We start from the raw sequence: 12628 nt of genomic DNA on the forward strand, positions 1-12628 counted from the left end.
TACTCGGTGTATTACACTCACTTTGCAAAGGCACATGTCTCTACAGGATATAAAACAACATGAAAAATAATACAGTACGACCTATTAGCCTGTGGCATAAAGGAAATCCCATGCCTGGAATACCTCTACAGCAAAGTGCAAGAACTTATGATATACGGAGCAATCCAGCATTGATGCATTTCTTCCATCTTATCTGATCTTTAGAAATGTTTGTTTCATAGCTGGTTTACTGTCATTGTGTCCTAGATGTTGTTATTTAAACACGTTCCATTTGATCTTACGTTATCAGATGGCAAAACCAACATCACAGGTTAGATCTTACAAGGCTTCTGCATACACAGAATAAATAGCTGCTGAACTCTAGCTGCAGGTGAATATCTATAAAAAGAGTCTAGTATCTAGAAAGTAAATATAAAACAAAAAGCAACGTATAGCTCTGGAGCTGGATGTTATGTATGGCATGAAGAGAATTGACTCTGAAAAAGTAACAAATGCAACAAGATGAAAATACATAACTTGTTAAATTATCTGCGACTTACAAAATGAACAAGCAAAAAAGGCAGCTGAACTTCAGATTTGTTTACATGGACACTGAAGCACTCAAAAATAACCCTTCGTGGCATATCCTTTCCCTTGGCAAAAGTCACAAATAACTTTCGCAAATGTCCCAAATTTTACATTGTTTTTTTTTAAAACCTTGTACGACCTGCAGGTAAGTATGCACACCTCCCTCAACGGGAAAAGCTGAGCAGGTAAGAATTGTGTAGAAACTTTACCAACATCTGGCCTACAACACGCTTCTTGAACGGGAGGTAATCCACAGCTGTTACAATCAAACGTGGTGAGTATGACAGGGATACTTCACTGTTTTTCCATTCATAAATGCAAGGATAGAGAAGAACATCCACTCTACCCATGCATCTTGTATGTGAACTGATGTGACCATAAAATGCAACCAAATCAGAGCAGTAAAATTTCACACCCACTTTCACTGGCATAAAACAATACACAAGGTGAAGGCCAGTAGCAAACTGGGAGATATAAAACCACTTATCTCAACACTTTATAGTTATTGCATGATGGTGTAGATAAGTGATCTGGCTCTCTTCAGGGCATCATTACACTTGCTAGCTGAAGTGGGGTTTATTAGGGTTTGTGAGTAATGTTTTGCAGGTCTGACTCCTTATGCATCCATAACCTTTACTCACATGACCAGGAATGCAAAAATTTGTGTCATTAGTGATGCATTACGAGTAGCGATTTCCTCATACATCTGCTTTCAAGAGAGCTATTCCAGTGGAACGAAAATAACGCTACACTTGAGATTCCAGTAATGTTTGTGTGGGCACTTATAAAAATAAGGTACTTTTCTTGTAGGAATACCTTGTAGTGTACCTTCAGGTAAGTTTACGAAGCAACTGAAACTATTTGACTCCTGGCAAAGAAGTCTGCAAAGAGATGTTGAACCTGGGGAAAAAAAGAACCCCCGCAGGTATCTACACACATCTATACATAGAGGTTACATTCGAAAGGGGAGCTGCAGTAGAAGTTTGACAAGACAGAATCCACAGAATAAATGGATTGAGCTACGTTTGTAGTTGCTCTCTTTTTAATAAGATATACCTCCCAACCCAAGCAAGCAGTGTTAGTGCACATCAAAAATAGATGCCCTGCTAAAGCAGAGTTAAACAGGTCACTTTCTTTTCTTTTTCCTTCTACCCACAGCAGGATTTTGACACCTTGTATTGCAAAATGACGAACAGTCTCCCAGGTTTTCTGCTGCAGATGCCAGCCAGAACAGTTTCCCTCCCCACCCCAATATGTAAAACGTGCTTGGGACCAGAACACCAATTACCCCCTGGCCAACCAGGAAAGGATTTTCTCATTCCCCTGGTGACTTCAAGTCCTGACAACTTAATTACTGTAATTGAAGGCAAATATTACTTGAACTCTACACATTTCTTTTATAAAATACGTTAGGCATAAAAAAAAATGTTCCTTTGGTTAAGCTGAGGAGTTCAGAAGGTATGCATGATCCCAGAAAATAAGAACCTTGCTCAGAAACTCCTTTATTGATAAGAATTTTAATAACCATGGGCCACTGAACACAGAACTAACAGGGCATGGAGACAAGCAAAGAGGTGCCAACCTTAGAAAACCTCTCAGTTTAGGAAAAGCTTATGTGAAACCATAAATCACCTGGAAAGGCTGTTAAAAGCCAAAAGTGTTCCCCCTCCCGTGATGTACCTGTCCTAGTAGCCATGGGAACACCGCTGAACTCTAAACATGGGTTTTCTCTAACCTCTCGACAGGAGACTCGCGGTTTATGCAATTCCTCCCCTGCTTGCCCCAACACACACATATCGAAGTTTCAAAGGAAAATAAGATATACATACTTAAATGTGTACTGTGTTGCAGCAACTTCTGAAAAGCAATTTATCACACAAGATAAAAGACAGAAACACTCCTGCTCCAAAGAACTGATGATCACGTAAAAGGAAAAGAGCAATCATGCTGTAACTGGTGGGAGGCCTGAAGGTTGGGCTTTGGAGGAGATACGTTTGTCCACACCATGAGTTCCAAAATTGCCAACAAAACTGGGCTGAGAAGATGAAGTTAAAAGGAGCTGGGAATACTGTCCTCTAAGGAATTGGTAGGATGGTCCCAAGCAAGAGAAAAGGACTGCTTGAAACATGGTGTTAAATGTAGAATGATTAAGAGGAAACAATAGGAAAATTCAAGGAGAGACTGGGAAGTGCACAGGAAAAGATGAAGGTCAATTATAGCCAGAAGTCCCCTGTAAATATCATCTGTTTATGTAATTAGTTAAATGTATGGAAAATCATTTGAAGCACATAAAGCACTCTAAGCACCACCGTTTTTTTTTTTTTCTGCCTTTCTTCACTTGAGACACACAATGCTGATTTAATCATTAAGTTAGTACACACAACTTATACACCGAAATCCTGGTTCCCTTGACTCCTGCAGGATCAGGATTGCATCTCTAAGGCATCACACTTTCAGAGCACCTTTCAGCTACAGTTATTTGGTGAAGAAAAAAAATAGGGATTTGTGGTCAATTATAGAAACAATTCACATCACATTGTGAAAACAGTCTGGCAACAGTAGAAGTCCAAAGTGGAAAGTATTTAGACACCTCATGAAATCAAATGAGTTTGAAACCCAAATGTCTTTGGAGATTTAAGACCTGAGGTTGAAGAATTAAAATCCAAAAAGAAAAACTGGATCTGCATGTTACTCTGGGAGGAAAAGCGAGATATAACCAATCAGCAAAGACAAAGGGTGCCAGTACATAAGCAACAGAAGCAGCTTGGATTAATTTAGTGAAATTTCCCTCCTCTTCAGACTGCAACTGTTTCTTTCTTAGCACTTAAAGCTTAGAATAGGGGAATCAAAAAATCTACTATACAGTCTCAGATCTGCCACACACGAACTACAATTACTTAAGTACTTTGCTTCCTCATTTGCAAATGAGGGGGTACTAATTCACAAGCAATTTTGATAGCTCAAATTCACAAAAATGCCACAAAAGGAGAAGTACAGAAGGGGTGAGCATAAAGGCAGAATAAAGCTAAACTATAATTTCAGTAGATTCTCACTTAAATTACAGAAAATGGGCTAGATGAAGTAAGTAGAGGCTAAACCTCTAGCCTGAGTTACAAGGCAATCACACGATCATTCATAGCTTTAAAATGCAACAACCCCTTTCTGCAGTCTGGCTGAACCACAGTGATTAGCTACTTCCTTGTTGAAAAACCGTAACAATAAGATTAATATAATCCGGTTCTGTTTCTGCTACTTCAGATCCTCACTGCAGAGGTGCGTTGGTATGACCCCCATGCAGTGCACAAAACTTGACAGGCAAGAACTGAGGGCATCCCTGTATCTTTCTAACCCAGGTCTAGCTGTAATGGGGAGAAGCACAGCAGATTATTCATGAAGAGTCACTCTGCAGCTTTGCAGACATTAAGGATGACAGAGTCTTGCTTTAAGGAGTTGACAAAGTTAAGTATGAGAATAAACATTTGGATTGGGATCAAACAGGCAAGAGAGTGAACAAAGACTTGTAGCATGATGAGTTTAAGCAGGATTAAAATAAATACATGCATAAATAAGGCCACATACAATCAGTTCTGAAGTCAATTCTGGCATAAGAACAGGTACCCAGGAGGCTTTAATGTTTTCAATTTACCTGATTAAGATTGGTAAATTGCAGACAGCATCTTTTGAAGAACTAATAACAGACTTCCAATACAGAAAGGGCTGATGCAAAGGGAAAAGGGGACAATTTTCCCTGTGCTTATGAGGAAGAAGCCAAGCAGCAGCAGATGTAAATTACCAACATGAAACTTTGCTAGCAGGAGAAATCTATCAGTATGTATGTGAAGCCTCAACAACCACTGGCAGTCTCAACCACTGAAAGCAACTCAGAGAACTATCAAGAAAGCACTAGGTAGAGTTAATCCTTGCTTGGAACGGAAAATGGAAGATCTGGACTCTAGAAGCATCTTCCAGCCCTGTAAAGCTTTAAAAACTGAAACAGGGATACGATTTGACCTCCTGGTGATAAAAGAGGGTTTAATGGAAGAGATGAAAAGCAGGAACACTAAACCTGGAAAGAAATGGTAGAAATTCAGGTCACCTGCAATTTCCTTCTTTTGTTGACCCTGGTATTCTAATCACCAGCATACCTCACACAACCATAGCAAGGTTTAATTTTACTGCTATTTATACCGAGTGCCAATAGAGCAAGGAATCCACTTATGGGAAATGGAAAGAAAATCCTGAATGTCTAATACATGACATGCTAGTGCTTTTTAAAAGGACAAGTTCCAATTACTATAGAGAAGCACTTTCTTGTTTGACTGCATTAAAATAAATTCTGTGCTAGAATACACTGAAAAACCAGCTGCTATCTTGCAGTTGGATATTAACTACTATACTCCACGTGAACTATCAGCTCTGTCTTTTACCCAGCAAGGACAAGGACAGAGGTTAGGAAGTAACTAATGGAAAGAGGACAAGGAAAAACCTTTTAAAAAAATCCAACCATTTTCTCCTTGGAATTATGAAGATCCATTTTTGCAACACCTACCTCCATCTGCAACTACAAAGGAAAGAGCAGTTAAGACTGCTCCTCTTGCAATTAAAAATGCCAGGAATTTTACTGTAGTAAACCTCTGCTTAGAATAATTTTGGGTTTATTCACAGAATCATTGATTGGAAGTGACCTCTGGAGGTCTTTAGTCCAGACTCTGGCCTGGAGCAGGACTACTGCCAATGCTGGACCAGGTCAGCTTTTTGTAGCGCAGTCATGGAAACCTCCAAGGACAGAGGTTCCACAATCTTTCTCGATGCCTGTTCCGATGCGGCACTGTATCCTCGTAAGGAGGTTTTATTACCACATAACAGTACCTGTTTCATTCTACTGTATAAATCTATAGGTGCTTGGTTTCAAAGTACATTTACATTGTATGTGCTGACTCAATTTTTTATTTTAGTTTTAAATTCCATGGTGATGTGTTTCTATTAAAACTGCATTCAAATTCTCTCAGGCTGTCTTGTCTCTTATATTTTTGCCAAAAGCTCATCCCTCAGCAAATGGCCAATTTTAGCATTTTCCTTTATTTTTATAATTCACACATTATTACTGCTAAAATAGAAAGCCACCATCTCTCTTGCTGAATGTAATCTCTAGGTATCCAAAATGCCATTTGCTTGCCATATAAACAATACATTTTTACTGTCGTATGATGTACTGGATCCCAGCCTGTTTCTATCAATAAAACGGGAGCCATACAATAAACTGTAATAGTCAGCCGGGTTTTGCCTTCAGCCTGAAAACAACAGCGTAACAGGAAGCAACAAGGTTGCAAAAGTGCAAGGGATTAAATTTTGGCCAGAGACTTGATTACAATGATAGCCATGGGGATTCATTCCAGCTGTCATTATCAGATCCTGGTCAGTCCTACAGTATGAGCAGTTACAATACTAGCAGTTACAACACCTGTATTTCTAATGTCAGCTTGGGAACCCTGATACCGTGTCACACAGAGCACACAAACTTCCTCCTACCGTTCTTACACTTTTCAGGAAAAAAAAGCACTCATTTAAGTTTTAGCAAACAAAGGCAGCAAGTAAAATCCATGAACAGAAGGCAGCCTGTGAAAGGCTAAGGGAGAATACACACAGTGAGATAATGCACAAGAGGTGCAGAAGACTGAAGGCACATAGAGAAAGAGTTAAAAAAATCAGCACACTGCACAGAAGAAAAATCCTTTTCATATCTTGAAAGAGAGACACTTAGATATCCTTGTGACATCTCATTTCACTCTAGCTACACTGCTGAGGCCAGCAAAATCTCTTTTCCTTTGCATTTCCTTGCAAATTACATCTGTGCATTAGACTGAATATAAACAAAACTAAAGGAAGAGATTTCCCCTAGGATCTCTCTATTGGCACGATACAGAGATCCAAACATAGTGACTTCATCTTCCCAGAAGCACCTAAATCAATTCTAACCGTTCTGTTCTCACCTTGAATAACAGAGGAAGTATGGTCCGGCAAAGCGAGCACAGGACTGGGAAGGTCACGTTTCCCAAGTTCTCTTCCCAGCTGGTGGGAAACCGTGGAGAAGATGTTATTCCCTCCAGCTCTGGCACACGCTATCAGTGCACGAAACATGCCGTACCAACTATATAAAACTCGCAGCAGAGCTAAGAGTTTCATTAAGTGTTTGTAAAGTGCTTTGAGATCCTTCAAAGAGGTATCCCAGATATGCAAGGCACTATGCAAGTACCGAAATAACCCTGCCGTTCCACTCACCTGACAGCGCTATGTGGCTATGACACTTAACGGCAAACGGACACATCACAATTTTTGTCTGTTCTGCAATATACCCATATATAATCCAGTCATCAAGAGACTCTCAAATATAGTATTTTAAAAGAGCAGACAGGACTAGAATCAAATCAGTGCAGACTGGTCTTTTCGTCCTGTACCCATAATCTAAGTGTCAATGCCTTCAAATGTCCAGGACAGTCATGCCAGTAGTGTAGGTATTGTTCATGTGGCAGTAGTACTGCCAGGCACACTCAGAAGCAATGCAAGTTGTCTTCACATAGTTGTTGACTACTGTCATGTCATTCCCTGGACACTTTTCGTTATCCCTTTGTAATGTGTGTGGAATAGGCAGCTGCTGATAATCCTTTCTAATCAGGATTAAGAAGACCAAACTTCCTGATTCTTGAGTTCAGGATTTCTTTCTATACCCCCCAGATACCGAAGAAACTGAATGGACTACATGAGAAGTAACAAGTGGGCTTGGCCAGCCAAACTGTGAATACAAGAAAAGGTATTAACAAGGGCTCTAAAGATCTAAGATGCCGAGATATGCCACTGAGAGAAAGGATGCAATAAAAATCATTGCAAGTACCCAGAGGAGAGGAAGGAGTTCTGGTAGCAATTCTGAGAGCAAGCACAGTCAGCAACACAGCTTGGCTTCTGGCAGAGGAAACTGCATGTACTTTGAAATGCAAAAAATAACACCTGCCTATGTGAAAACTTCACTTCTATCTCTTTTCTAATAATAAATGTAGAAAAGCATATTTGTGTATAAATAAAGTGCTTCTAGGAGCATTTGAAGCAGATAATTTAAACGGCCAAACCTCCACTGCTTTCCCCTTCCCCTTAGAAAATGCTTCTCAAAAGGAAAATACACACTTGAAGCTCTTCCGCTTCTTTGCTCTGAGAGGTAATATGCTGAAGAGCTGATCCACGTATTGAAATCAAGTCAGACCTTTGTGGAAGGGTACAGACATTTCCTGTTTTTCAGCACAAGCAGTGGCCTAGGAGTTGCTGAGAAATACCTTGTGTCACTTTTTAGTCACTTATTTAAGTGTGCCTTCATCATGACTTGGTTCCTTTTCTCTAAGCAGGTGTGAAGAAGTATTCGCAGCACAGGAAAATGAATCAGAACATTACAATTTAAAGCAGCATAGACCATAAATACCAGCAGAGCTCTCCTGCCTGAAAGCGTGCAGACTGAAAGACAGATGCAGAAAAACAAGACAAACAGCAAGAATAAGAACTGAAATCTGAAACACAACTGCACGGATATATATGCACATTTTCTTCTTCTCTCCCATCTCTAAGTGTCTGAATAAAAGTTTGTCTGAGGAAAGGGTTTTATTTTTCAAGGAGTATCAATCATGCAGTGTACCTACAGTCCATATGGATTTTATTCTTGTTTTCAAGAATTCACACAGTACAGCCCTGCAACCATAACCAAGCCAGGTACAATCTCCCTGCAGCCTTCTTTCATAAATTTCTGCATTTTCTTCATTGCTGCCTTTAGTTTTGGTGCTTCCTTGTGCAACTATTCTGACAAGTCAACCCCTCAGATCAATTCAAATTAGCACTCATCCTCTCCCCCCACAAAACAACCCTACTCTTCTACACTATGCTTCATAATGCTACTCTGTTTTCAAACACAGACGTGTTTAACTAACCATATTGCCCATGTCCTACCTTACCCTTTTACTATCTGATATGTGTAACATCCTGCCCTTGTTCTGTCCATCATTTTATTGTAAGCTCTCTGGGGAAGCAATTAGCCCACATGTGAGCACTATATAACATAATTAACAAATAATAACCACCGAGAAATGTAGGCCAAAAAAGCAAAGTTATCAGAGCAACATTTCTGCAGAGACTTGTATTGTTCAGTACTCACTTGCAGCGTTAGCTTCCAAGTTCCTGGAGGCACATATTATACTCCAAGTAGCATAAAAGCAAAGGTGAACACAGTGCTTTAAAGAAGACGTAAGATGTTCTGACTTTATTTGGATTTACAGGCTTTGCTATTTTTCCACATTCATTGACACTACCAGTAGTCAGTATTTACACAGAACACTACAGTTAATAAATTTCAGAATTCGAGGTAAAAGGCTTATAATTTGGTTCTAAATTAACTTTGGCAACAAGAGTATCAAAGGAAGGGAAGACAGGATGACTGTAACCATGAGCAAGATGCAACACAAACTTCGTAAGTGACATCATTTAGTATGGAAAAACTGCTTGAGGAGGCAAGGACAGAACCTCCGTTGCTGGGTATTCACCGCCACACTCCACAACAGCTAGCAGGGAATGGCAGCAATTGTGGCTGTCCTAACAGGGAAAGCCTAAAAACTCGCTCTTAATTCAGCAGGAAACAAAGTATTTCCCATTCCTGAGGCTTCCTACTGTAGGACAAGTATTTCAGCCTCTTGCACACTTGCTAGAAAGTGTAGAGAGTCCTGGGTATCCCTTCAATGCTGTCTCTAACCCCTTGATACTGAAAAATAAGTCTGGCTGTTAGGGTGCCAAAGCAATTAGACAAAGGTTTCTAATAATCCTGAAGCAGACTTGCCACTTCATGGGGACTTGGGGAGCTAAGGAAGCATAAAGAAGGATGAAAGAAGGGAAGAAAAGGAGAAAGGATCAGTTTGAGCTGGTTATTGGGATGAAGAAAGATGGCACTTGAGATGTACAGAGGAGGAACAATGGTCAGGAGAAAGTATGTGATTACATCTCCACATTTCTCATCCTTCAATATGTTAGCAACAGTGACCATACTCTGAAATACTGATTTTAGATCCAGCGATAGCTGATCTTGTCTTGAAACACCAAACTAAGGTGGTCCCTACTGAGAACACAAGAGTGAACAGAACATTTCAGCCACAAAGCAGATGGAAAACTTGTCATCAAGCTGTTGACACTACTTTATGGGTAATCCCTGGAGATTACACGTGCCAGCATGACCTATGCAGCCTTGTAGCCTGAGCAAGACAGAGCACGTATGCCGTGACCTGTAGCAAAGATGCTAGCTTTTCATGGTCAGTTTATGAAATCTGCAATCTTTGGCAGAACTTTGGCTCTATCAACCTGCAAAACAACTCATCTGTTTTAACCTATGTAAGCAAGCCATTTGAGAAGAGAATAGCTTAGATCAGCATGTACAGTATCTACATTACCAAGGCCTGCTTCAATGCCAAAGAAAATCTTAACTATCCAAGTGAAGAAGACAGGTCTTGTGCTTCAAAACTGATAGCCATATGATGTTGAGACAGTTTGTACCCTCACAGTCAGGGTCTTATCTCCACTTCTCTGCTCATAGGCAATCCAGCTCTGATCTCCCAAGCATTAAAGGTGAAAACATTTAGTTTGTATTTCACATCCATATCTATCCAGTCTGCTGTTGGGTTTACATTACTTTCCTCCCCTGCGAGTGAAAGAGCCTCACTCTCCACCTTCAAACCTCTCCTCAGACTTCATTTCCTTTGGCTTGCTTTCCATAGCTGACCTTTGTGTTTCTGCTCCGCTTTTCTTGCCTCCCTTCGACTTCTGCACCTTGCAAACCATAGCCTTCATTTCACACCTACCTTTGCCATTTCCCTTCCTCCTTACCTTTTTTTTTTTTTTTTTTTGATGGTTCCTTCTACAATTTTGACCTGGGTGAGTTTTAGAGACACACATGTCTTTCATTATGCTAAGTATTAGCTTTATGGTACCGCATAAAGATTTAGCGGTAATGTAAAAAACGACAATGAGAAAATCCCTGTGCCTGTAATTCCAAATAGATTTCCTAGGATTTTATTATTAACACTTTAAGTAATGCCCTAAGGGGAGTGAAGTGCTCTATGGTTTCCCAGTGAACCACACAAAACACATAACCTGTGCCTCAAGGGACTTGCAGGTTAAAGCTATGCATGGGTACAAACCAATACAAATAATTGCCAGGTAGGCAATCCTGCAGGCAGCGCGCATGTTCCAAGCCGGAACGTCTCCTGGCACAGGAATGTTGCACAAGGAGTGGAAATGGGATGCTTATCACACCTTAACAGCAAACTGCTCCAGGAATAAGCAGCAGAATAAAGAGAAGAGTCAGGAGGAAATGTCAGATTAAAGGAAAGACCAATTTGTTCCCAAAGTCTCATGCGGTCCTAATACTCTGCTGTCTACAGGTAAGCAAAGGCAAACAGTGTAAACCACTGCTAGTGTCTCCAGACCCTCAGCCACATCGTGGGAAGCTGTTCCATTGAGAGGGAAGTGGTGCTGGTTCAGGTCTCAAATCCTTAGTGGAAGGCTTGGAGTAGTTCCCCTAGATTTTTTAAGTGTTCTGAAGCAGAGAGAAAGCAGATACCAGACAGCACAGAAATTTTGCTTTATGTTGAGCACTAAAAGGGTGGAGAGAAAAGAGAAAAAAAGACCCTTGCCCAACAGACCTGAGTGGCCTAGCATTTAGGGAGGGGGCAGAAGCCTTAGAAGATTTTTGTTTACCCCCAGTTAGACTCTAGCGATCCACCCTTAAAAGCTGCTTTGTACTTTTGCTTTATCTCCTTTCAGTCAATCTTCCTACTACCCCGCTCTCCTTTCATTAGGTGAGCCCTCTGCTAATCCCTTCTGCTACCTGCAAAAACAGAATGGTCCCTCCATCTTGAGTAGAGCTCCACCAACAAGTCAGCCAGTCTCAAATCTCGGCAGTGACTCAGCAATGCCAGCTCAGTTTTATTCTTCCTTTCATTACCTCACACAATGCCATAAGAAAAGCAGGGGGTGGAGCCATGGAGTTTTTAAAGAAGTCATTCCAAGCACAGACGAAGGTCATGGCTACTGCAAAATCTGAGCTACGTTTTTCATTTAAAAAAGGACAGTTGTAGTAACTCTAAGCAAAGCAACTTGGCTTCCTGTGGCTTTGCATGTTGTGGCTGGATGACCCCGTATCTAATGAAGTGCAAGTTCTGATAGAAGCTGTTCCTGTGGTTACGGTATTCATAACGGCTTTCCTCTGTGTGGATTCTCTGATGTCTAATAATACAGTTGAGCCCAGCTGGGAAAACAATTTGTCTTTCCTTTTTATGCGACTATTTATTTTCACAAAGAGTAGGAACTTACTATTTGTAAGGCTGCTGTCTGCCTATGCAATGTGATTGAAATCAGTGAGAGGACAGAATAGACAAATGGAATAATCATATATGTTTAATTGACCTGGAAAACAGGCTAAAAATGAGGTAGCACTAAGTAGTTGAAATGATAGCAGAAGAAATTCAGTGTTGATAAAGTAATGCACTTGGGTGAAAGATAACCTAACGTTACATAGTATAAAAATTAGGAAATCAGGACATATTTCAGCAGTCCATCCAGCCTTCTACTGCTACTGATAGTTCTGCACATCTAAAATGTGGTATACGTTAGTAGTTGGATGACTTTAAAAGCAGCATACCGCACAGATACAGGTTAAAAAGAAAATCCATGTAACGCTGATTAAAGAAGTCCGAAGTCCCCAACAGTAAAATGTGCCAGCTCTGCTTACCATTACTTCACATTCATACTACCTTTAAACCAGTTCCTCAGACATGTCTCCTTCATGAGAACATGATTTATGCTAAAAGGCAGGTGTTGATTTAAGATGGAAGTGAGGCTCAATGAGAAATAGGAAAACAATAACGACAGCATAAACCACCACTAAAGACGATTTAGAGTAACGGGCTGATTTTGTGCTGAAGCAGATGAGAAGCAGTCACAGAGTCTGTTCCACCACCTCTGCTGCAGAGGAAATCACCTCTGG

The 12628-nt window shown here is 40.5% G+C and overlaps 1 protein-coding gene across 1 annotated transcript in view; it reads right to left on the reverse strand.

Moving 5' to 3' along the window:
- PINX1 (PIN2 (TERF1) interacting telomerase inhibitor 1) overlaps nt 1–12628 on the reverse strand; it is a 61661-nt gene that overhangs the window by 2378 nt on the left and 46655 nt on the right. The gene's annotated exons all lie outside the window — the stretch shown is intronic.

Source organism: Aquila chrysaetos, chromosome 15 (genome assembly GCF_900496995.4).
Source record: "Aquila chrysaetos chrysaetos chromosome 15, bAquChr1.4, whole genome shotgun sequence".
Taxonomy (NCBI): domain Eukaryota; kingdom Metazoa; phylum Chordata; class Aves; order Accipitriformes; family Accipitridae; genus Aquila; species Aquila chrysaetos.